The following is a 27977-nucleotide window of genomic DNA, read 5'->3' as shown; positions in this document are numbered from 1 at the left end:
GTTGTTTCCTAATGTTTAAAACTATTATTTGCAACAAGTTTAATGGAAAACTTTGATAATATCTATGGCTTATTATCTCTTATTCAAAAAGAAAAGTAATAAAATCAAAGCACAAATGTTGCTCTATCTCTGCCATGCATTGCTTCATTCGGTACCAGTCAAGGTGTGTGGGGGAGCAAGCATACCTCTGACAAATCCCAGTTTGGTTATTTTACTTGAGAACTGGTGTGATTTTATCACTGAGCCAGCAGAGCTTATGAATTATGCAAGTAGTATCTGGCCCTAGAGAGCAGAGACTGGCCACAAATTGGCACAACTGCTCCACTTTCCCACTTTTTATATAATGTTTTCTGTAACAACAGTACCCTCACACTTTCATCAGCATTTGAGTATGGGCAGGATGGGCCTTCTTTTGCACCAGGCCAGTTTGAAATTCTATTCTCTGCTTTTATTTCCTTGATGGCGAGATGTTACAGACTACAGACCCTGCACTTACTGCAGGGTGAGTGAACCAGCAGATTAACTATGAAGTTACCCTCTGAACTTTGTTGGATTATAAACTGAGACACAGTTTTAGTTCATAGCGTTGGGGACAGTGGCTAGATGTGATGGTTGGTTATACTGCTGAACATTAGTAAAGTTTACAAGTAGTCAGGCCTTTTCCAATGGTCTCTGGTTTAGGTATTAGAAACTCCTAGGAAATCTTTTCCCTGAATTAATTCTTACATTTATCTTCTTCCATCTAATCTAACAATGATGAGTTAGAGCAATTCTAGCTGCAATAGTCAAATGTTATGAGAAGTCCCAGGGTTTTTCTCATCAGATTGTCCACTTAGCTAGAAGTGTAGTATAAGAGTAATCTGTGCACATCAGGAGGAGTATTACAATGATGTGAATACTACCCAAAATTGGAGCTGAAGAGCAGACTCTGTAATTTTAGTCATTTTGCTTCTCAACTTTTTTATTTTCCTCTCTAACATTTCTGGATAGACATTCTGAGACCATCACTGTGAATTGCATGTAACAAACAACCATCTGCAGGTCAGAGAAACACATCCATCAGCATATCAGCAAGTGGACCTAAAATATTTATAGAATTGTTATTCATGAGAGAAAGAACCCGTTAATTGGTGATTAACATAAGAAGGTAATAATGAACTCAAATCTGTGTAGTACAGTTTTGTTATTATTCATTTTCTGCAGGCAAGATAAGAAAACAAAATGAAGAAATTAGTTTTCATTTGCCAGAAGAGCTTTTTGTGTAGATTACTGATGAAATGCATTTGAAATCTGATGCATCTGTACATATCCAGATTAATTCCTCTGATGCAGTGAAATATCACAGATACTTCCCAAAAAGGGAGCTTTTTAACAGACTATAAAATCTATATCAATCATTGTTTATTCACAATAATTCATAGCCCTGACACTTAATTATGGCTAAATATAATTTCTGACTTGAAACATTTTCAGCACAGCACTCAGCATATTCCCAACTTAAAATGGCTTTTTTGTGTTAAAAGTTCAAATACATTAATGGATTTGAGGCTGCCATGAAGATGTCTATATAGTCAGCAATTACTGGGTTTAAAGTATGAAAATAAGTTCAATTTGTATAAAAAAGACAACTCTCTGAAAAAAGGTAATGTCCCTTTTAAGTGGTCTTTTTCTGAAAAAGAAAAGCCAAAGTGACATAAAAATTGTATCAGTTGCTTGTCCTCTCCTAGCTTAATTTCTTTTTAACTTAAATAAATATTTCTTTACATTTTGCAACAGTAATAAAGACTGTTCTTACTCATTTTGTATGATTAAAAGTACATTAGCAATAGAGATGTATTAATTTACAGATACAGATACTAATTGCTTAAATATTGAGTTCCAAACTAGACAGTAGTAGAGGGAAGGGATAATTGGTTCTTGCTATAGAAAAAATATAATAAAGAACTTGAAAGTGCTGTCACATTTCACATAACAAGCAAAATCTCAGAATATTTGAAAAATATTCTGAAAGAAAATGTCTTGGGGCTTTCTTAATGAGAATGAATGTGGCTTGAAAAGATCAAATAATATCCACATATGTCAAATACAGGTTCTAATAACAGTTAGAGATAATGAATAAAATTAAAGTAGGTCATTTTTTGTCATTTAGGATCCAATAGGAGGCATACCTCTTCGTAAGTGCTCGTTAAAATCTAATTAGAAGCGTTTTCTGTATTTACAAAAAAAAATCAATATTAAAGATTAAAAAAAAATAAAATGAGATATTTTACCATTCTTTAATTCTCTGGTTTGATTTTATTAACATTTGAGTAGTAAACGGCATGTAAATATACTAATATTGTAATAACTGGCATAACTTTCAGTAATATGGCAACTATAAGTAAGCTGAAAGGAGAGATGATTTTTTTTCCTGTCCTGCTGAATCTGATGGCTTTTAGCAATCCACAACTGTCTATGTGTATATGGAACTGATCATAGAGAAAAGCCCAGATCACAGCATTCTTTGGGCACTGAACTAATGTGTCAACTGTAAATGATACCAAAAATTTTACTGAAAACATACAGAAAGTCTCAAGAGAGGAGGGGAAAAACAAAAAGAAGGGTGAAGAGTCTGATACAGAAGTGGTTACAGAAGAGGTCTTTCAATTCAGTCAAATTCAGTGTATTTTCAGCATTGGGCTAAATTTAGCCCAATTTAGCTACATGCTGTCCATTCACCTATAACACTGATGCGTGAGAAATACAATAGTTTGTCAGGATGGTTGTTTTAGAGATGGATTTTGCATTCACCACTATATCTTGGTTTAGAACTGAGAGAAGTGATAAGTAGAGCTGGTTGGCACTTATGGCTGAATCATTTCCTTATTCAAATTGCTCATTTATTAAGTTATTTGCAATTGTCAAACATCTCCATGTTGATTTTTTAAGCTTTGTTCTTGCATCATTCTAAGATTTTCAAGAGGGAAGATCTTGCTTTGCATAATTTTACGTAAATTTGGGTTCACTTCACAGAGCCGTAGGACAAGGAAGATGTTAACATAGACAGCATTAAAGGAACAGGTGAAAATAGACCATGCTGGAAAAACAGTGAAAGAACTGCAAGAAAGCAGGACAAGCCCACTTATGAGAACACAAATGGAATGAAAGCAGTCAAAACATTAAAGCAATTCAGTTTTCACAGGAAGACTTGGTATATGTCTTAAGGCTTGGGCAACCTTGTAGGCCAGCAGACTCAAGGGACAGCTTGTGAACTGAACAAGGCTGGTACTCACCACAAGACAGGAGGAAAGACATTGTTAGATACATATGTATTCCCCTGACATCATTTTGGAGCCAATGTGATCTCAGGTCAGTTGTCCTGCTGACTGCTCATTTGCTGCCTTCTTACAGATGCCCGATACGTTTTTTCACGTCTGCCTTCTCAATCCTCAACAATACACTGCATCAGAGCACAAACCACACTGACATGGGTAGAAAAGGACATCTTGGATAACTGTTATGGAGATACAAAAACCAAGTAAGCAACATAATATATTCAATTAAAAAAAGATTGTGTTGTTTGCATTCTCCATGACATTTTTAAGGTATGGCCTCTTATACTCAACTTCATACTTATAAACTCCTTTGACATCTTGTCATCTTGAACTTCAGTCAATGGCTTTGAGAAAGATGTTCTTAACACAGATACGTAACTTCAGAAGTTGTGGCAAAACTGTCCTCACAGCCCATGTCTCTGAGAGGGCCACCTCCCTTTGGATGTTTTTCCCCTTCTCTACTGCAGTAAGTGAAAACTGCTTATCTCCCCTCTAAAAGCTCCTCATGCTCTCTTCACGCCACTTCATTGATAACTTTGTACAAAGGTTATTACTTAATGCACTGAATCTCTATGTATAAGGAGCCTTAATACATTAAGGATTTCAGGGTATGGCTCGTTACTGAATTTTTTATCACCATTTCAGTCTTTCTGTTCTTTTTTATTTTCAGTTTTCCGTTGCTTGGTAATTTTGAGTTTGTCTCCTTTGTGGATTTGTTCCCTTTGCTTTTTCTTAATCCTTGCTGCATTTCTTCTTCCTACAATACTTTCTCCTGATCCTCTTTGACAATATCTTGCCCAATACATTTTAAAGCTGTTATTTATTTGTTGTTTCTTGGCCAAATCCAGTTCTTTCAAAGTCTCCCTGGGTGGTTTTTGCAAAACTATTGATTTTTAAGCACTCCAAAGATCAAGTGTGGCTGCCACTTGCAATGTGTTTCTCTCGCTGCAGCAGCTCCTCTTTTGAAATGGCTGAGTGGGATATGACTGAAGTCAAATCCAGGAAGCAAATGATTTCCTTCTGCTTGCTTCTTTGACTAAGTACTCGGCAAACACCAAGAGATCCTGCCAAAGAACTGACTCATCAGCAAGTTCTTGTTTTCTCTTACTTTCTCTTTCCCTGCTTCCCTCTCACAAGCACACATTGTGGATGCAAAGAAACCAAGGATTACTCCTGCTCCTGTTGAAGTCAGTGCTTCCTCTAAAGCCTGCAGTCATCTGAAGCAATTTGTGATTATCGCTCATCATTGGATTACATCTATGATCCTAATTACTTCCAATTAAGGGTCAGTGTTAAGCTTTCAGAGCAGAGGAGAAAACAAAGACCCTTGGTGTAATTTCATTAAAGTCTAAGTTAAAGTAAGGTTGTTTGACACATTGGTTACTGTTAGACCCATGACTTATTGTGGTTTGTCTGAGCTATTTTTTAGCCGTCTATCTTCAAAAAGGAGTCTTGAGGTTTGATGAGCCTCCAGGTATGCACCGTTTTCATGGAGAATTATGGCAATGCCCCATTTGTATGTATCTTAAAACTTTCTGTGCTGAGAATTGATAAGGTGAGGCTGAAGATGAATAAAGTCTGTCTGTTCTTCACATAAGGATGCAGACGGCTTCCATTCATTTATTTTTGCATTAATCCTGGTAACAGTGCAGAGCACAATGGTATATGGCTAAATAGAAACATGTTCTTGTGTCTTCTAGCCCACATCTGAAGGAAGGCTCTGTCAGCAACAGGACTAGCAGTTTTGCACAGGTGTACCTGTGCATGTGTTTGTTTGTCTTTAATTATAGATAATCAAAAGCTCTTTAAGAAGTAGTCAATTATTTTCTGACAACCTAACCACAGATTGCTGAAGCTCTATGAACAAAGATGACCCAGTGCATTCTTTGCAGTTTAGACTACTATAGGGAATTACAGACTGAATGGACACAGCTAAGTCACGTTTTTCCATTTTACTGATCCCAGGACAACATGAGGAACAATACAAGTGACAAACTGCCAATCGGATGTTTTACCTACACACAAACCATTGTATTTTTCTCTATTCCTCTCTAAGCTGTATAGTAGAACATCAGTTTTAAAACCAGCACGTTTATTTATTTACTCCTTCCCAAGCAGCATAAACTGATCATAAAGTCAAGCCCTCTTCATGACACAGATCCTTTTACACCCTTCTTTTGCTAATATATTCTTCAAAAGAAGACTTGCATGTTTGAAGATTACTCTCAGACATAATGAAGAAACGACAGAAAGCCTGTTGGCCTAGAAAAGAGCCATTCACATTTATGCATATCCCCCTCACATGCTGGCACTGTTTTGTGACATGCATTTCTGTCCCCTTATCCCTGCAGTTATCAGGCACCATATGTAAGGCAGGCATTAAAGCAAGAACATCACTCGTGACACCTAGTTAGTTGGTTAGAGACAAAGTCATTTCTTCTTATCTCAGCAGGAAGCCACACTACTTTGAGCCCAAAGCTTCTTGGTTCAATTTCTTGCTGGAATTGATTCCTTATAAATATGAATTACTCTTCATTTGATCTTTTCTCATCTGTGGGCAGGGCAGCAGTGCCCCACAGATCTGTATGTGGAGGGTCCGAATAGGTTTTCGATGCTTTCTGTGTGGAAACCAAAAAATAGTGATTCGCTGTTTCAATACATGAGACTGGAGGGTGCACTTTATTTGATGCAGACCTATTGGAATGGGAACTTAAAAGTTCAGAGAAACAAAGGGACAAATATGGCAGATATACATTCAACCACTTTCATGCTGTAGAAATCCATCACAGACCACAAGGAAATTACATCTTTGAATGATAGGTTTCTTGGACTTGAAGTGGGGTCCTGTTCTGTGAGTCCTCATTTCACTGTCATTCTCCAGGTATGTAGGATTAGAGAAGAGGTAAACAAGGCTTTAAAACTTACGAAATCTGTGAAAGTGTAACATAGGTCCTACTTTTAGTTGCTCATTCCTGTGATAAGGATCAAGCCATTATGTTCTATGTTACCTCCCATGGGTTTAAGAATAAGAAAGACTGACCTAACTGTTGGTCACCATTTTGTATCATAGGAAATTAATTTACTCCTTTGCCATTTATTTTTATTCTAGATGGAGTGTATATGTGGGCATACATGTGAAACTATTCTGTGTTTCTCAGTGATGTGTCTTTAAACTGTTCACATGCATCATCTTATAAATGTAATCCCTTTTAATTTTCAAGCTATTACAATATCACAGGATGTCTGAGGTTGGAAGGCACTTCTGGAGAGCCAGTCCAACCACCCTGCACAAAGCACAGTCAGCTAGAGCAGTTTGCTTCAGACTGATGAGTTTTAAATATCTCCAGAGACAGAAAGTCTCCAGCTACTCTTGGCAACCTCTTAATGTGTCAAATCACCCCTGCAATTTTTTCTTATGTTTAAATGTAATTTAATGTAGTTCAGTTTGTGCCTATTGACTCTTGACCTGTTCTAGGTACCACAGACAATACTACAGTTCCATCTTATTTACTCCCTCTGCCCTGCCATGCGTTTATATGCATCTGCTTTTCTTTCCAATGCCCTAGGATGGACCTTTCTTGAACTTGCAGAAGGTGATCATTCAGAATCAAACAGCTCTCCTGGACCTCTGTTAGTTGACAATATCACAAAGGATTCTTCCAATCAGAACCCTGAACAGGGCAAAGCTTGCCTGTTTTTGCCTTGCCACCCCTGCTTTTTTACTCCCTTATGCCTTCTTTCTTTCTTCCTTTCCTTTCCTTTCCTTTCCTTTCCTTTCCTTTCCTTTCCTTTCCTTTCCTTTCCTTTCCTTTCCTTTCCTTTCCTTTCCTTTCCTTTCCTTTCCTTTCCTTTCCTTTCCTTTCCTTTCCTTTCCTTTCCTTTCCTTTCCTTTCCTTTCCTTTCCTTTCCTTTCCTTTCCTTTCCTTTCCTTTCCTTTCCTTTCCTTTCCTTTCCTTTCCTTTCCTTTCCTTTCCTTTCCTTTCCTTTCCTTTCCTTTCCTTTCCTTTCTTTCAGGATACATGCCCATATTTTGGCCAACATTCCTATTCTTTTCTTACAATTCTGAGATCTGACTATGTATGATCTATTGCTGACTATATAGTGAGAGTCAAGTTTGCCAACACAGTCACTCCATTATCTAAGTTGTTGCTCTATAAAGTGCTTTGAGATATCTTGTGTATGAAATGCCATATATCTAAAAAAAATCTATTCTATACTCTATAGTGCCCAAGCTTTGCCAATACATATTCAGTGTTCTGTGTGATGGGAAGAAAATGGGAAGTGGAAGAAGGCTTACACTGTATTACACTAGCCTTTCCTTCTTCACTACACAGCTATATTCTGATGTTTGACATTCACTCTTAAAATAGTTTCAGTAGAGTTATAATTGTGTAATGAAACATGGCAAGGAACTTCTTTTAAGTAACAGGACTTGAAGGACTGATATCAAAACAGCAGTTTATTTTTTTCTTGAGCTAAAGATAAAAGCTGTATTCTATGTTTTGGCTTCATATGTGATGTATTTATTGGACCACCAGAATTTATCAAAGGTGATGTTGAGTATATCTCTTTACTATTCCAGCATACTGCTAAGGTTTGGAAGAAAGTGTCCCTGCTTAAAGGGCTGATGCCTCACAGACAGCTTCAGACTTCACACTATTCTCTCAGTGCATTTGATTTCTCAAATCACTTTTTTGTGGTATATTAAAGTGGAATTATGTTCATTTTCTTTGAGTCTTAGGTCTGTTACAGGCTCTTCAGAGGTGTTCTGTAGGTGCCAGACTTTAGACATATGGGACAGATGTTCTGCAAGCCTATCTGGTTAGCATCCCTCAGTTGAGAGGATGAGAACACAAGATCTGTCATATTCCATAAAAGAATATATGGCCATAAAGTAGAATATTTTTGCATGCAATTTGATTTTTGAGAAGCGTTTGAAATATCTTGATAAATTCAAATTAAAAGTGTCTAAATTCAACTATGATGCTGTTTTAGAATTTCAAAATATGCATGATTAAGTGAACTTCAGTAAATAACATGACCCTCCTGAGGATGAAACTTGGCTGGAAAACTCTTAAGATCTGGCATAGTGTTTTGGCATTAATGTTTCTGGCAAGGCTAGAATCAGGATATGCAAAATGCAGCAAAGTTCCAAAATAAGAAGAAAAGTAACTTTTTCAAGTAAGTTACTTTGTGTGAAGTATTCATTAAAGGTGGCATTAAGCTGCAAAGTCAGAACATGATCTGGTTCCAGTCACTTCAGTGTCTGAATCACAAGGTTTTGATTAATTCGTTGTGGGGAGAAGAACCATGTACATGATTTTGTTGTGTGCTGAACTCTATTTAAATCAAGAGTTATACTATGATGTGACATTTGAGCCATTTTTCATATTAAAATATTTAGTATATTTCTGCTTTTTCTCTGGCTAGTTCTTCCATCCCTACTTGAAAATGGTCTCTATTATCTATGTCCTATAACTCTAGCAAACTTGTACTACTTCTTAAGTGTTACCTCATGGATATTTCACTAGAAAAAAGCAGACATCTATCTTGAGTTGCATTAATTGCAAGCTGAACGGATGGCTGCACATCTGCAGTACTCTGTTTTTAATGCTGTCATGGATGTCATCTCTGTTTCCAGCTTTTTGGGCTTATTGCAGTTTTATTTTCTGTAACTTTCTTGAAATGCAGAAGATGATAGAGTTATGCTGTGATGAATGAGTTGGGGAGCCTATAGCTCAGACTCTAGTTTGTTCAAAGATTGACCATTGAATGTAAAGTATACAAGGCTAAGAACAGTTTTGATATGATCCATTGTTGAATGTGCAGTGATTCATTTTCCTTTCCTAAATATGCTATCTTTGCTGTAGTTCTGCCATTTGTCACATTTTGCCATTAATAAGTACCCAGAAGAACAAAAGCATCAGCAGTCATTTCAAAGTTCAGTGTTAAATAAATTAAATTAGTATGTAAGAAATATCTTCTTGACATAACAAAACACACACCTGCCAACATACCACATAAATTAGCAGCTTCTAAGATAGTTTCTGGAAAATTATATCACACGGAAGCATTTTCCAAGAGGTAATATTGAGACCTAAAAGGGAATTTTATGAGCATTTGAGAATATTTGGCTCTTGTTTCAGGTTATTTTATTCATAGTTCTGTTATGAGGCATGTGCCTATACTTATAGGGACATCATATTTAAACTTGTGCAGATACTGGTGCAAGTCTCAGATCAATAAGGTAGGTAAACATTTACTTTCTATTGCCCCCCTTCAATAAAATTCTAGACATATGATAAAAGTTAATCACAGGTTTATATTCTTTACTGAATGGAGAGCATAGCACTCTGGGCTATTAAAGGATGTATGACTGTAATGTTAAATGGCCATAGCCATGAGGTTCATGGCTGCCTCGAAATACTGCAACATGCTGGAATCTTCAGGATTTAAAATAAATTACAGAAAAGGAACAATTTTTGTGCTTTATCCTACCACAGCAAAGTGTCCTTACTGCTGATTCCACTGTGAAGTTCAGGAAGGTATTGGTTATTCAGGCAATGATACCACTGGATTAAAAACAAGCCAGGTTGGTAGAGATCCAGGGTAAGAGTGCTAGCTGAGGAAAAATGAAAAGGTAAGCACATATGGCTGAACAGCTGCTTTCAAATTTATAAAATATCTTCTTTAATCCCTGCAGCTTTCTTGGCTTTTTCCTATTAATTCTGTTTCTTTACAGAAAGTCCTGTGAATATCATTCCATTTTTTTTAATTGTAATTATCCCAAGATACTAAATCACTTCCATTTCAAGTTTATAGTTTTGGCTTGCACCAGAATACCCCGAATACAGGAGTAAATACGTCTAGAGGTGTTAAACAGAGTTTTGAATCATAACATGGAGAGAGAGGGAAGCAGAGTTCTTCTATAGCGAGTCAGATTATTTATTCGTGGATGATGGTGTGAGTTCTTTTTCTTACTGCTTTTGCTGCAGCAAACTTCAAACTGAATTTATATACATGATTTTATACATAGTCCAAATCAGGGATGTTTTCTTGCCTCAGTCTCAAGATGATAGATTTAATAACACTAACTTTCTCTACATTACCTTGAAATTCTCAAAGCACATTTAAGACATTAATTTATTAAATTTAATAATACACCTAAAGGGAGAGAAAATATTCCAATTTTCAGCAGTGAAATACAGATTGCTACAATGTCAATACAATAGAAGGAGTGTAGGACAGAATAGAGATGACAGAATCTAGTGGAGAGGCTCCTTTCCATCATTGTCTTAACCCACTGAAATATTCTGTAATATCTTTCTGTTTTCACAAGAAATGAAACTCCCTCATTGATTCATCGATAGGAACTGTCCATGAGCAAGAAACGTTTAAACTTCATTATGTATCTCTAAAACAGAGTTTTATTTTTCCTCTAGTATACTTTTTGTAGCTTCCAGTATTCATATTTTTATTTTGATTCTTATTACCTGTGTGAAGAGTAAGTCAAATGAAAGAGTTCATGTTTTGCTCAGAAAAACATAATGTTTCAGAAACTGGTTCTCTTTTCAGGTTTTCAATAGTATTTTGGGTTTGTTGTTAGGGTTTTCTTTCAGATGGCATTTTAAAGAACAATACATTTTTCAGGATTCTTCTCTAAAATTGACGAGGTTTTAATTCCTTCAGTGGAATTGCTGATTTCAGAAGAAACACAATATTTTTGCTTTTCTGTTCAAATTTAGTTGGGCTTATTCTTGGCCACTGAGTTAGGTTTTAATGTTCTTTTGGTTTGCTGCCTTTTGGAAAGAAGCAAAACTGAAGATTTTGCCCCAAGCTCAACTTTTTATGTCAAAAAGGCTTTCTGTTTCCAGACACAGACACTGCTTTGGGAATGGGAAGAAGTGAAGTTGCATCATGATACTTCACTTGTCCTTCTGCTGCTTAGCTGTATGGAATCATTGATTCAAACTCATTGCGAGTGTTTTTCCCAGTCAAGCACTATGCCAGCTGGACATGGATTTAGACTGTTGGATCCCACTTTTTCTTAAAGTCATTTAGATGTTTGTGACCAGATATTTCAAATCTTTCCTAAAAGTACCTGGTAAAAGATAGAACCACTGGGATTCTGATTGTTTTCAGTCATATATTAAAGAAATCTGTCATTCATTGTAACTGATGATAAAGAGAGAGAAATTTCAGTTAGGTGGCTTTTGTGCCTCTAAATATCTCTAATACCCTGGCTCTTGGATCTAGAACACCTAAAGCACTTTAGGATGAGAAGTCTTTTCAGTCTTTAACTCTGGTCAGTGTTTAAGAGGAATTTGAACTATCCCCTTAACAAAGTTCCTTAACTTTCGGTCAGCACTGAAATGATCAGGCAATTTGACTAAATGATCATAGTAGGTCCCTTGCAACTGATATTATTATTATTACTAGTATTAGTATTAACATTAGCATTATTACTATTATTACTACTATTATTGCTATTCCTATTATTATTTTTAATACCATAATAATATCATGTCAGACATAATTAGTAAAATCATTCAGTTATCAAAAAAAAAATAACTTCCAGCTGGTTTTCACTTTCTGAAGTAGTATTTGATGTGTGTTTTACTGTAGAAAGACTGAATAATCTTAGTTTGGCAGTGCAAGTGTACTTTTCAGAGGGAGAGAACCTCCAGAGTTATGTCCACATCTGGAATTGGCAGCTCAGTAGGTATATATTTTTCTCTTTTCTTTCAGCATATGGGAGTTTAATAGCTTACCTGTAGAACAGGAAGTTTAGACCTATTCTTTAAAGACCTATGTCCTATTCCAAAGGAGACCTCTATCATTATTCCAACTACACTGACAACACAGAACGCACTGTCAAAGTCCTCTAGGTAATACCCTTATTACATGTGTCATTAGAGGATGTTTGCCATATCTGCTTTAACACTGCAGACATTTTAAGTAGGTTATTCCATCACTTTGCCATTTTGATTATGACAACAAAATGACACCATATTGAAATGGATTTTGGAAAGAAAGGCTAACTGTCCAAAGAGGTCCATGCTCACTCTAATTAAAATGGGCTTAGGTGGCACAACCTTCATAATTCAGACTATAGCTATGAAGGATATGCATGTTGAAAGCGCTCTTTGCTCATTAGTGCTATTTCTGTCAGACACTGCTACCTGCTCTTTTCTTAATGAATGCTAAGCCATCTCTTCAGAAGATTGTGCTGCTTCCCTGAACTGAGGGAACTGTCTTATTTCCTCCCAAGTTTGTTGAGAGTAAAATCGGGGAGTCACCTCTTTGACATTTCCCAACCTCTGTACTTATTTATCTCTTTGAGACCCTGTGCTCCAGAGATATCACTGTCTTAATTAAGAAGAAGGATGTGACCATGGTAAATTGACTGATTCCATTGATTAAGGACTAGCTGTACAAGTAACATTGATTTTAACAGTGGGTCTACATAAATGTAATTGTTCGAACATGGGGCTGCATAATTATGGTGATGTACGAGAATAGTTGGTTTGTCCTTTTCAACCTTCACTAACATTCTTTTGCATGGTAATGTACCTCGTTCAATTAGCAGAAATCTTAAATGTTACAAAATGTCTTTTGTGAAGGCACACAGTAATCATTATAGCCTAATTTAATCTAACAGCATCAGACAGATACATCTTTTTCTTTCCCTTTCTTTGTTTCTAGATTTTTCTCCCCTAACCCACTTTTTTAGTGCTTAGGAGCATTCATAAACACATACATGCTTAAATGAAAAAACAAATGACAAAAAGAACCTTCCTTACTCTACCTAATTTAGAAATCATATGACTTTGAGCCAGAACCCACAGAGATAATTCATGACTATTGACATTTATCTTTTTCTGCTTTCCCTGTTTTGGATGTTTTTGGGGCATACTGGACATACTCTGCATCTACCTTGCAACTTCCTCAGCCTTACCTCTGTTGGAAAAAGAGTGGTTTTCCCCCAGTGTGGTCAAATTAATGTATATTTCAGAATTCACCATCCAACTGTCTGTCTCTCCATGCCCCTCTTTAAACAGCAGATGCTTGACTGCATGTCTTGGAATTCCTTTTTAGAAGGAATTCAAAAGGCTTTAGCGCATGTTGTGCTGTTCATAGGAGTCAGCAAGCGGAATCTGGAGATCCAGAAATCTGAGCAAGGAAGTGGTAGAAAGCAGCACAAGAGCTGAAGTTTTAATTGCTGCAATAAATATGTGGGCCACTTTCAGAGTACAGAACTTCTGCTACCAGTTCATAATTATCTTTTACTCTCCAGACAGAGCAGAGCTCCATGAGGTATTAGATTGTCAAGTCCTTTGGGCAAGGATCGTATCTTGACACTCTGTTTATATGACTGGTGAGTAATTCTTGGTAAGAAGTAATAACTTAGTTTTGTAGGGTTGCTTATTTGCTCAAAAATGTCATTTTGTGGCACCAAGAGTTACTTGGAAATCTGAGTCAAAGAGCTGAATCACTGGCTTACCTTCTCCTCCAATGTTTTAATATCTATTTTAACCAAACCTGGTCAGTTTGAATTTACCATTTTGATGCTGCTTATAACTGGAAGGTACGGATATGCGTTCAACCTTGGTTCAATAAATAATATAGTCTGATACAGAAGATACTTGTAGACTGAGGGACTCACTCTTGCCATTTTTAAATAAAGGTCTTGAACGTTAATACCCCAACCCTTGGATGAGTGCTCTAACTCTTAGTCAGTAATTTCTCCAGGCAAGCTAGAGAAAGTGTGGCTCCATGGTGGTTAGGACTGTCAGGCTAAACTGAATTAATACTTTAGTTTTGCATGCTGGTTCAATGGGAAGTGTAGTTTATCCCAGAACACAAGCTCAAGTTAGCATCATTGTTCCTTTTCAAGCAGAAAGGGAAGTTCAGGTGCAGCTCTCTGCCAGCTGAGGTGTGGCAAAAAGGTTCTGCATTCTTCTTTTTGCCTTATTACACACAGCAAATGCTGAAGCATTTTCCTCTTCATCACCCCATTACCCAAGAAGTCAAGTGGCTCTCCAAAGGATACAGACAGAAAGTGGGCCACCTTTGTGTCCAGCCTGTCATGAAAACGCTTTTGCTGATGTATGTATATTCTAGTTGATCACTACATAAGTCATCTCACAAAGAGTCCTATACCTAAACTTGTTATCCTGCTGGACATATCATTTTTGTGGTCATTATATAGCAGGTGCCCTTGGAAAGTTTCATTTACCCTTTTTTGCCCTGCAAGAAAATACATCAATATTTATTCCCTATAGCTTCAGTAGGAAAGGCTTTGGATAATCAAACTCCTCCATACTATCAAAAATAGGCAAAAGCTGTTCTTATTGTATGTGTGCATGAGTACAAGATGTATCTAAATGAGAATGAAAACCCTCCAGCAATCAAGTATTCACACAAGTTAAGAGACCAATACACGCACTTCAGCACATATACATGCATACGCACAAAAAATCATATCCTGGATTTAAAAAGCTTCAAGATTAAAGGCCCAAGGGGTTTAAAACTTAAAGAAATATTTCTTCCACATCATTGCATATTCATGAGTGAGTATTTTGGCAAACAGGCCGAGCAAAATAGCTTACAGAATTATGGAAGGAAGATTATTGTTGATTCCTGTGTGCCACAAACAGTGTTTTCACAGAGAAAAGAAAATGTAAATAATCATCCAAATGACTGCATTGACATCAGGCAACTCTGAGGGCTCTATGCAACCCAGATCTCGTTATGTATTTTTGATCCATGTAAGCTGCAAAACACAGAAGGGTACTCAAGAGGCCAGCCCCTTCCAGAGACAGGTTAAAAGGTAAGAAAGCAAACCTGTCCTGCACAACAAGGCATTGCAAAGACAGCTTTCCTACTTTTCTCTGTTGCTTTTTCTTTGGCCCAGACCTAAATCTCCCACCAGACATCAGGGGTTTGTGTAAGATTCTCATGTGTTCCACCAAATTTACTCTCTATTACTCTGCAAGAGAAGAGTTGCTAGAGGCCAGTTTTAATCTCGAGGGTTTTCATTTTTTTATGACCAACTACCTCTGTTGTATTGGTTACCTGGATTTTTCTGTCTTCCAGTGGTTTCGCTTGTTCTCATCATCTATTTTGCCAAGGCTTTATCAAGCCTGCAAATCTTTCAGGGTAGAAAAATGTTTTTTCCTGTATCACTTTGACAGGTGCCATGAATAGATGTGATACTAGTGCTTTATATCCCTGATCAGCCAAAAGGATCAAGAAATTTCAGTGATGAAACCATGAATGAGACAATAGATTCTAAGAATAATAGGTAAATAGTACAATTAAAATAGTATGAAAGCAACAAAGAAACTCATCAAAGAAGCACAAAAATAAACAATTTGCCAATTGTGTACTTTTACTCAAATTTACTTAATTTACAATAAAACCACCATAAGCAAAAAACACCTCTTCAAAGAAAAGCACCTCTTGCATGCACCCTCTGGTTCAGACAGCTCTGGGAACAAAATTACTGCTATGCAAGTAGAAAGGGTGATTAGCAGTATGGGAAAAGGTAACTGCACAAAGGAAACCATTGCTATATCCAGCACATGAGACATATCAACATTCAGATATCTCACTCAGACAGTAAAGTGCCTTGATTTCTGACATCAGACTTTTTGCAGTAAAAAAAAAGGACTTCTTTACTATAATCAATCAGTTGAGTAGCTCTTGTGGAAGCATAAGTTCAGTGATGCTCCAGATGCTGCAAAGATAGGTCATATAGAAACATGCAGCCATGAGAAAGGTGCTTTGAACTACATTCACCCTATTTTTAGAGTTTCATGATTCCTCTTCTCTCTCTTTCTTTTTTCCTATTTTCTACCCTCATGCCTTTGGAAAAAGGAGTGCTTGACACCACCTCTATTTGGTCAGTTAAGCCCTACCTTCTAGTTCTCTGTGGAGAGAAGGTGAGCTGCTGGAGCCATGCTCAAGAACACCAAAACCATGGTTCTTGACCATCAAAAACATTTAAGGCGTAAAATTCAGTTGCTGTCTGATCTTTGCAGAGAATTTGGACTCTGTAGTATGATGGAGTTACGGGGCATCGTTGTGTCCCTAGTGCAGACCACGTAAGGTGGGAGTATAAGTAGCAATATCATTTTTTATATAGATTTTAAGTCCTAAGGCCCATACTCTTGCCCTCTGGCATTATCAGTGGAACTAGAAGCACCTTAGGAAACCCTGAGGAGGAGGAGAAGACACACTGCTAGCGCACAGCCTTGCTCTAAAATGGTGCCTGGCCTGAACAACCTCTGGAACAGCAGCAGTTCTCTCTCTCTCCCATTTATGCAGCTGTTAAAAAGCACAACAGCGATGCATTTCCCAGTGTGACCTCTGTATTTGAAGCATCAGCACAAATTGAATTTCTACTGACAACCTGCAATTATTTGAGCAGAAAGCAAAGCATAGAGCAAATCTTCAGGATAACACTGTTAAAGGTTTTCAGATATTAGACAACGCCATTTCCCACAGGCCACAGGATTAGTATCTGAACAAGTGGAAATGTGGCCACAGGGAATATGTGATGACAATTCATAACACTTCCATTCCAGATGGGATTTAAGGATCTCCAGTATGCAATACCTTTTTTTATTATTATTTTTTTGCTTCATCTGTTTTGAATTGAGAATATTGTAAATATAAAACTTGTGCTATTGAAAATACTCCTAATAGTATATTAGAGTACAAAGACTGAATTTTTGTGATTTTTAAATTAATTGTTTTGAGGTTATCCTATTGTCTTGAGCTTCTGCAAGGATGACTGTAGTACACACCACAAATGCTTCTCATCTGTGTCTGACTGGTACTGAACAGGGACTGTGATGGGTTTGCATGAAATTATGGCACTGACTCTATAATTAACATTTCTTGCACTTAAAATTACAACCTGAACTCTCTGCCATAGATTTTATTAACATTTATTTTGTTTGCCTTTGAAAACATTTCTCCTCATTCTTAGATCTTGGAATATTAGAGAATTATGAGGACAGCTCATTGGTAGACTGACTGCTGGCTGGAACACTGGGGTTTTGAAACACTGCTTTCATTTCCTGGTAGCCTTCCATTTTTTCTCGTAGAAGCTCAATTCAGAAGCACCTTTGTATAAACTTTTCAATAAGAGCAATGGCGTACACAGAAATCAAGGTTGGTTGTCAATTCTTGAATGTAGATATGAATTAGTTTGGGAAGAACCAATTGTAGGTCTGTGGATGTTAAAACGTTTAGGAGGTGGCCGAAGCCTTGCATGGCATGCCTTATTGCGAGATGTCCCTGCCCATGGCGGGGGGGTTGGAACTGGATGATCTTAAGGTCCTTTCCAACCCTAACTATTCTATGATTCTATGAGGAGAGAATGGTTTTCATTCCTTGGAAAGACTTCAAATACTGATCCCTTTGCACTCCTCTAACATTCTGAGGATTCCTTCCTCAAAATGCTTTTGTTAGAACTTTGGGTTTTTGTGGGTCAGTGTGGGGTTTTTTTTGTTCACAGTCACTAGGACAGTGTTCTCAAAGGCATACAGACTGCTTCTCACACTCTGTCTCAAACATATCAGGTTTGAGAAACAGCCACCAGATGCAAAATAAAGTTCAAGGGAACTTTTCCAGTTCTTCAGTCTAAGCCATGAAACAGTAGTTTTAGGGATGAGTGTCCAGGAAACATCTTATCTCCTGGGCATTTTGCAAGTTTTGCTTCCATTTCACTGAAATACTACATAAATAAATGCAATAAGCTACATTTATTATTCATTAAGTAAATGAATGAGATTTAAATTTCTGATAACCAAATGGATAATTGTGCTTCTTGCCTATTTCAGAATTTCCTTTTACTCCAATGCCATGAAATTTTTTAAGATGATTAATTCTGCAATGCAAAAAAGCTTCATCCAAAACAAGTTCTATAATTTTCACTTTGGTTGGTTTTGTAGAAAACCTAACTTGAGGAAATTAGCTAAGCCAAGCTTGTCTTCATACAAAAGTTACACCAGTTTAATTTGAATCGCTTTAAAAATCGATTTTGTTAAACCGATGTGAACACTTGTTTGGACACTAGCAAATTGATTTTGCCCTAGCTTATATTGATTTAGCCTAAGTCAGGAAGGAATTCACTTAAGACAAATTAATGCAAGTGTGAAATAAAATTAAAAGTGCCCACATAGGGTTTGCATGGGCTTGCTAAATTGATTTAAAAATACACTTTTAATTAAACTGATACAACTTTGTGTAGGCCACGCTTAACACCACAAAGAGAAATCTTTGGCTTCCAGAAATGACAAAGTCTGTCATGCCCTGAAAGAACTTGAAGTCTGATGACTGGCTCAAGGTGTTGCAAGATTTCTCCATTAATACTTGAAATAGCTTACAGTAACTTTGCAAACACGCAGGTCCACTCCCTATCAGGATAAATTTACCTCTTCTTACTCCCACTATTTTCTTTGCTGCTCTCCACTGCCATTAAGCAGCCCATCTCCAGGACAACTTTCTTCAACTAATACAGGCACTGATTTCACAACACTTGCATACTGGGGACATATTATGCCCCCTTTCTACTGGAGGCATAACAGGACACTTGCTGGCTTCCTAATGCTGTATTCTATCGTAAACCAGTAACTTTTCATAGTACTGGCAGTTGTTGAGTTTTCATGTGCACTTCAATACATGATTACCAATTTTTCCTCATATATTTGTTCAAGCAAAGATGGCCTAGACACCAATGTCCTTGTAGAGTAACCCTGAATAATGATTTGGAAACCAGGCTGTAACCTTCATGATGCTGTCTAGAACTGGCAATCAGAATGGGAGATTATGCAGAAACCTCGATCTCAGAATGTGTCTTGTTTGCTGAACTTCTGCCAAATGCAAAGTCCAGTTTCAGGGAATGCATTACGGATTGTTATGCAGGATTCACCCCACACCCCATCCCTGATCTCCTAGAAACAGAAAATAACAAAATTACATGTTTCCAGAGACAAGGCTATTTGCGGGATGGTAATCATAGCTGTTGGATAGGGCACCCATGCTTGAGAGCTGCTTTACTGCACATCCAGACATTGCCCTTTGCAGCTGGCTTCTTTCTGTGGTATTTCCACTTCCTCCCTTTGATGGCTCTGCAGGGAATATGATGCCCTGAATTCCTGTTGGTCAGTTCACTTTCAAACCAGGAAATCTTTGTTAGCTGTAGATCTGGCAAGGTGATTTTGGCATTGCTGAATCAACTAACTGCATTTTCTGTTTAAGAATTGCCATTATCTGCTATCATACAAATAAGAAGCTGAGTCTGGCCAGTTGTCATTTTTTTCTTGATCTCTCACCAGTAGAAAAATAAACAATGGACAACTTTCATCTACGTAATCATTGTAGTGTCCTATCTTAATCTTTGGCTTTCTATGCACACAAAAAGCAGTTTCTTAAACCTGTCCACCTTTTACTGTTCTTGTTGTTTTACTTAGTACTATCTCCAGCTCACCTACATCCTTGTTAAAAGTAGAGTAGCCAGCTAGCAACAGTACTTAGGAAAGAGTGGTATAGCAGCTTCCCGTCTCTCATGTTAAAGTGTTGCTGCCAACAACTTTAAGAATGAGATTTATCCTTCTGTCGCTGTTGCTGCAACTAGTTGACATGTTTTGTTTTTAAGACACTTCTTCTATATTGATGCTCTATGAGCATCAATATAGTATCAATATATGTACTTATGTATTTGCTTTCTATTTCTTAAAAGGAAAAATTTATATTTATCCACATTTAATCTCATCTTGGTTCTGGGAATGCTAGAAAGACCCATACAAAGGTCGAGATTGGATGGGCCATTAAGGTTAAACTGATTTATTATCAAATTTAGTTTGAGGGACATTTGTGCAATAGAATAGAATAGTTGAAAATACTGATCCACACCACACCTGTGTTTGTTCAAATATTCTATTTCCAACATTGGAGTGTATTTCAACAGTGAAAAAAGAAATAAACCTAAAAAAGGAATCCAAAACCCCACAACTCTACTGGATTCTTAAAAGCTGATTACTGAATTGGAAGAGTCATGGGCTCAGTTTCTACTGCCTGAAGGGTGTCTACACATCTCCAATGAGCTATTGAACTACATTACTTAACTTTACTGGTTTTTTTCCCCCTCTTGTTTATTTTTATTTGTTTGGTTGGTTTTTTACAGGCATTCATGCCTTCAGTGGCTACCGCATTATGCTTAAGGAAGTCTCATGTTATGTCCACGAATTTTATCTTCCTCATTCTTGACTTCAGGGCCATTTTGAACAGGCTCATCACATTTTTAAATGCCTTTTTTCCAAAGTCTATTTTCACATAAAAGGTTGTTATGTGAGTCTCCTCTAACCGCATTGCACTTTCTTATATTCTTGTTTCTAATATCTGGGGACTACAGAGTTGATACTTATAAATTCACTGTCTCTGTCTTACATAGGGCTGAGTCAAAAATTGTTCTGTCTGTTTAAAACATCAGAAGTAGTTTAGAAGTGATAATTTAAATCTATATGACTTAAAAATATTTAAACCTAGTCCCAGGATTATATTTTATCTGGCTACTGGAATCATCTGTTCATCTCCTGCTAAACTACATTAATCCCTTTCTACATTGCATGTTCAACATCTTTATTTCTAGTGAGCAGGTAGTAATACTCTGATACATATAAAAGGGAGGAACTTTAGCTTTACATTATTCCAATACTATGAGTCACTGGGAGAGCTACCATGGCTCAAAAGCATTTGTGTATCTCTGATTTGTGTCTCTCCAGCTTCTTCTTGTTACACCAACATAATTAAAATAATGCCTATATTTTTACATAAACCTATAGATTCCATAGTTATACTTGTCCTTGTTATGATTATTAATAGTCCTTAAATTTTGAGAAGTAATAGCTATCAAAGTCACCAGTTGAAACTGGTGGTCTCCTGTGCATGTATAAGATGCATACAAATTTAGCTATATTCAAACCACTCAGAATTTGGAGAAACAAGACAATGCTATCTGGAGGTACTGGAAGGAGGGACACGCTTGTGCTTTGTATTCTGAACCTTCAGAGTTTACATATGTTAAATTTGAGCTGCTATGATTTATTCTTTTCTTATAGCTATCTTAGGTCACCACTCGCTCTGTATGGAGAAGTGTAACAAAAAGGTGGGAATCGAGGTAAAATGCATTATTGTTTAAGACTTTTGTTATTGTGCTGCTAAAAATAATTCTATGCAGAGCAAGTTTAAGAGCAGCAGATACCTAAGAAGCTGTCAAATGGCACTGTTAACTATAATAATTTACCCTATAATTTAATGTAGCCCTGACCCCTGTCATAAGTTAATACACCATGAAGAATAGTGTGCAAAAAAACATGCTTATTAATGAATTGGAGAAATAATGTGACATTGTTTTTTTCCATTTCCCATGAAATATCTTAATATTGGAGTTAGCAGAGCCTAGACAATTTTTGCTATGTAATTATGGCTGTCCATATCTTACTAACTTGTGCTGTGATTAAAAGGTTTGCAATTTTAATGATGCTATCTGAAGCCAGATTGTTTGATTCAAGACAAAAATAACACTATGTATGAACTGCATATCATACACTCATATTTTGTCTATTTTTGCAAATGGAGTGTCTTAATTTGAAATTCTTTATACATAAATGCTAGCTGCAGATGTGTGTATATACTCTAGCTCTATGTAAAATACACAATTCCTCAGGAACCATGGTCCAATTATTCCTTCAGCTCTTCTGGTTGCAGAGTAGCACAAGGCCCTAAATATGTTGGAACTGTTCTGGAGTTTCTTTGCCAGAGACAGGTATGGTGTAAGGCCGAACCTCCAAGTGGAAAGGCTGGCTGCTGATGCTGTTATTGTGTTTCAGATATTACCACATCCTGTCTATGGTCTGTACCTTTCTTCCATTCTTGCAGTTCATATACATGATAATGTTAATTGTGTACTTCAGTGCAGATGATGTGCTAGCCTTAGTCACTAGGGGAAACTAGATCCTTTTCTCTGAAAAGCTTGTATATACGGAGCTATGGGGTCTTTTTGTCAAGAAGAACTTGTGGTAAGAGTTCTGACAGCTGTGGAAGCAGAGCAACTTTAAGATAGTGAGTGTCTCCAGAAACAAAGACACATACCCAGTAGCCAGCCTGCATAGAGTCTCCTACTCTATAGTTACAGTGCTAATGAAGTATGAGTTACCTTCTCTAAAGAAGAAATATAACAAGTATTTCTAGACTGGGCACTAACACTGTTGCATGGTAAAACACAATCTTTCTTATAGCTGAATTTAAAATATATATATATTTTTAATTGAGACCTTAAATTTTGTCTTTCCATTGTATGGTTGAAAAAATAGGCTTCAGTTCAACAAAGTATTCCTGTATGATTCACAAGTTCACTTTTTGATGCAATGTTTGGACATTGAAGTCAAAGGGATTGCGGGACAAGCTTAATAACTTATCTTTTTTTCCCCCCATAGAAATGGACTGCCCTAAGTGGTTTGGTTGTTCCAGATCAGTGAAAGCTAACAAGTTCTCACTGATACTGAATGTCTGACCACTTAACAATTGACTTAATGTGCTAAACTCAGGCCAGTTTTAAATGGCTTTCCTTTGTTTGTGTAAACATCTGATAGGATTGTTTCTGGATACATATTATTCTCTTAATAACTCCCCAGTAGAAATGCTGAGCCATTTTACACTCACTTGATTCCTCTGAGGTTTTCTAACTTGTATAGCTTGGATACAATGCTCAAAAGCAATGAAAGGGTTAAATCTCTTGTTGTTTTTAGGCTTGCACTGTATACAGGGACTTGACATTTTCAAATTAATTAAAACAGACTGCCTCAGTCCCTATGTACATGCAACTCATATTTAATTCAATGGAATTGTTGAGTGTGCATTGATGGAAGAGTTTGGTCCCTACATTTAGTATTGTGGCAATCAGGAAATGTCTTATTCAGCGGTATATTTAATGGTATATTTAATTTACCCACTGCCCAAATATTGAAATATTCAAGCCTTTGAAATATTTTGCTTAGATGAAGTATTCATTTCAGTGAGGGAAATCTTCAAGACTGTCCTAAAGGAAAATGTAAGTTTGGAACTTGAACGTATTTATAAACACCACCTCCAATAGACTAATGTTATTGTAGAGGGTTTTGTTGCTGCCATGCAGTATGAATCATACTTATCCACACAAAGTGTAGGAATTTATGGTACATAAGTTTTCATGGATTTCATTTCCTATCTAAGAGCACATTTACTGGAATCCCATGCAGATGTGTAGCCTTTTCCCTTACGTTATAGCATATATGACGATTACTGGTGTCTCTGAGGTACTTTTTATTTGTTTGAAAAAAGAAAACCAGATGCTCTGGCTACATCTAGACTTAAAGGTGGGTTCACAACACAGTAATCGTAAACTGAGGGTGAGTGATAATAATGGCCAATGAAGGTTGTTTTCCTTTCTTCCAGAACCAAGTCACAGAGAGATGCTTTGTCTCCTGAAGTATCCTAATACATTGCTGAGGCACAGTACTCCATTATCCAATAGCTGACATATAGCCAATGTATAATGGAGTTGTGGTTTTGTCCTCTGTGACTTTGGACCATATCTGTGTACCTTCATTAGCTCCACACCTTTACCTCTGCAAATAGTCCATTCTCCTGAGAAGGTGTATTATGCATAGGGGGCAGGAGGAAGCAGGTTATTAGGTAACATTTGCCTGGCAAAATAATGCTTCAATTCAAGCTGATTTTCAAAGTCTATTAGTTCCATTTTCCCCTGATCAATGGAAGAAAATAAAAACTAAAGAGGATCAAAAGAACCCTCTGCTGATCTCCATTTATATATGAAAAGATTTAGGAGCTAAATAATCATAGGGTGTTAGCTCTATTCCGTCTTGAGACTGCTATGAGCACTCATAAGTGTATACAGTTTCTTCCTTAAAATCCCTGGAAATGTTAAACTATGTGTCTTAATATAGTTTCTTATATTTCAGTGAAAAGGCAGCTGTAGATGTCAGCATGACTATGGACTTTTATAGTGCCGTAAAAATTCAGTGTCATCATAAATTCAGGCTGCTGAAAATGTTGACATTTATAGCAACTTCTACAAGGACATATTTTAAAATTATACTAAAACTTTATGCAGCAACTTTTATTTAGTTAAAAAGTAAGATTATAAAGCAAAACATTTACTCTCATGGGAGAATGAAGAGCTGTGACAGTTTATAAAAGAGGACAAAAATGAAATGGTTTTGTAAAGCATACTAGTCAGGCACAAAAACACAAGACACTTGAGTCCTGTTTTTGTTAAACAAGTAATTGAAGTAAATAATTAATATTCACATCTATTGTCCTTAACATAGATTGTTTATTATTTGGTCATGTATCAGTGCTACAGAGATATTACAATATTGCTTTTAAGTTAGGCTCACCATTTCTCAACGCGATTTACAATGAAAAATCCTTATTTCTACTAAGTTTTTAGGACCCCTAAAAAACAAGTGAGCTTAATGAATACTGTTAAAAGTAGGACATAATAGAAATTTGGGTTCTTGTATCTACTAAAATTTGAGCTGCAATGCTGCAGCCCTTAGGAAGCTTGCTAAAATGGACTGCATGGATCCCAAAACAGCATAACCCTACACATTGAAGCCTACAACACATGGACAGCTGCTCCTGAAGCACCTGAGCCAGACTCTTACACTAAGTTAAACCACTGATTTCAGACAGCTGTGCAGTAAGCACAACATGTAATTCACAGAAACTACCCAAAAAGCAACATTAAAGAAGGGGTGTAGGGATGTAAAATGCCACTTGTTTTTTATTCTTTGAAGATACTCAGGAAGTATCAACTAACTTCTCCTGAGTTTCCATCAACTTTCATTGAAGTCTGATGTACCACAGAGAACAAAATACACTGAGTATCCCCTCAAAACAGTGACATTTATGTTTCAGTAGACCTTTAGGAACTGAGTTTAGGGATTGAGCCCATTCCTATTAAAGTCAGCAATAGAGCCCTATTAATTTCCTTGCAGCGATATCAGGCACTAACAGTAAAAAGAGCTGAATCAAAGACTTTAACTTTGATACTAATGCATAAAGAAGATTTTGAATGAATTTTCTGACCCCTGTGCTCAGATTTGCCTAATTTTTACATATAAGGACAGGCTTCTTGAAGTTTAATGGCAGTTTTAGTTATGCATCTCTACAGTTTTCAATACATGATCTCCAGCACTTGTAATTCTATTTCAGGATTAATGAAAATACAAAATGAGAGTCTCTCTGAAAGAACAGCTATACAGTTGCAGTAAGTAAATATAAAAGAGATGATGTACATATACAGCAAATGGTCTTTTTTCTCACAGGGTTACCCACAAAGCTGCCTTCCTGATCATTTCAAAGGCCGTTGGTATAGATAGATATTCGTTATGCTCAGAAAGAACACTCAGTGCTACAGCCCATTTCACTTTAAGGTTTGAGTAGCTGTCATTTATACTTTTAAACAATGACACACCTAGGCTGAATTTGAACCTGAACCCTCTGCACAAAACAAACCAAACTCAACCAAACCTCTGACCTATTGTCAGGGCTCCCACTTCTGATCTGCTTCTTTTTTGTCTCTCATTTTATTATTTCTAGGCATTATCCTCTATAAACAAGTCTGAGGTTACCCAAGCAAGGCAATCAAGAACTTTTTTTAAAATAAAACATAAAAAAAAAATATCTCAGCTCCATTTGACAGAGTCTTTTCAGTTCAACATCACTTCCACAAACCTATGGGGTGATGCAATAAGTCTCTTCAAGTCTCAGTTTTCATATGCTGTGCTATGAGTTACTAATACTTTTGCTTAAAAGGCAGACCTACAGATGCAGATGACTACTAAACAGTACCACTAGTCTGAGATCGTACAATCACAGAATCATAGAATAGTTCGGGTTGGAAAGGACCTTCAGATCATCTAGTTATAACCCCCTGCCATGGGCAGGGACACTTCACACTAAACCATGTCACCCAAGGCTTCATCCAGCCTGGTCTTGAACACTGCCAGAGATGGAGCACTCACAGCTTCCCTGGGCAACCCATTCCAGTGCCTCACCACCCTTACAGTAAAGGACTTCTTTCTTATATCCAATCTAAACCTTCCCTGTTTAAGTTTTCACCCATTACCCTTTGTCCTATCACTACAGTCCCTAATGAACAGTCCCTCCCCAGCATCCCTGCAGGCCCCCTTCAGATACTGGAAGCTGCTCTGAGGTCTCCATGCAGCCTTCTCTTCTCCAGCCTGAAGAGCCCCAACTTTCTCAGCCTGTCTTCATACAGGAGGTGCTCCAGTCCCCTGATCATCCTCGTGGCCTCCTCTGGACTTGTTTCAACAGTTCCATGTCCTTCATTTATTTCATTTTATTTCAGACAGAGAATCTAAAAAAGACGGAATGTGGAACAATACCCAGTTGGTTTAATATCCTCAGATATATTTTATGTGAAGTGGAGAAGAAAAATACAATAGTGAGGATTTTTTTCCTTACTGTTGTCATAATTCAAGATATTTTTAAAGTAAAAGAACAAAAAGATGTATGCTTGATACAGAAGAAATGTCTGTTTGCACCTAATATAGTATAGAAAAGTTCAAAGACAGCTTAACCTTGTAAAAATGTTGCCTCTGTAATGCTGCCAACATCAGTGGCTGCACGAATTATTACTTTGACTTGCACACATGACTTTTTTCAGTATTTCTCTAACTTATGCATTCATTAATTGGTGATCTTCATATGCTGGCAATTTCATAAATTGGTGATTCATTTCCTCTTCCATTTGAACTCCCACCTTTTAAAAAAGTCATGCATCTTTCTTCCCTCAGATTCATGATATTCAGCTCAGGAATTGTTTTGGTGAATATTCCACTTTCAATTCATTCCAAAACATAATTTATTGGGTAAATATAGCAATTGTTTAATGTTTAATATCTAACATCAAACACAGGACTATAGAAATGGCCCCATGTTAAGGTTCTCCCCTCATTTTATGGTACAGGAGAAAGTATTTGGGAAACAAATCTGGGGTCCACTTAGATAAAAACTTCCTTTGTAGGAGTGGACAATATGCTTTGATGTTAAGTTTTTAGACTAGGTACTTATGATAAAAGCCATTCTTCTCATACCTATGTAGAAAGAGATTGTTTAAGCAATAAGCATGCTAAAACTTCTACCTGATACTCTTTCTATTAGTATTCACTATTGATTCTAGATATGCTGGTTACCTTGTCCATTGACCCATGAGAATATTTGGCTTCATGTGATGGTGGCTTTTTAAAGAGACTTTTGCCATTCATTGACTCTCCCACCTCCCTGGTTTTGAAAATCAATCTGTTCTGCATGTTGAAAATGTGTTTCAATTGGACAAATGTTCCACTCTTGCAGAAAGAGAAAAGCTTCTCGGCTCTATGGTCAGGCACATAAGACATCATTCCTATTTTTTCCAAAAGCTTCTCTCATTATTAGTTATGTGAAATGCGAAGATATAGGAGCATGTAAACCAATAACAGTTATTCAGTCTAAACTCTAAGGATAACTTACTATGGGCACTGGAGGCTGAGATAGGATATTGTATTTGCATACATACAG

Source organism: Melopsittacus undulatus, chromosome 5 (genome assembly GCF_012275295.1).
Source record: "Melopsittacus undulatus isolate bMelUnd1 chromosome 5, bMelUnd1.mat.Z, whole genome shotgun sequence".
Classification (NCBI taxonomy): Eukaryota; Metazoa; Chordata; class Aves; order Psittaciformes; family Psittaculidae; genus Melopsittacus; species Melopsittacus undulatus.
This window is presented reverse-complemented; position numbering follows the sequence as displayed.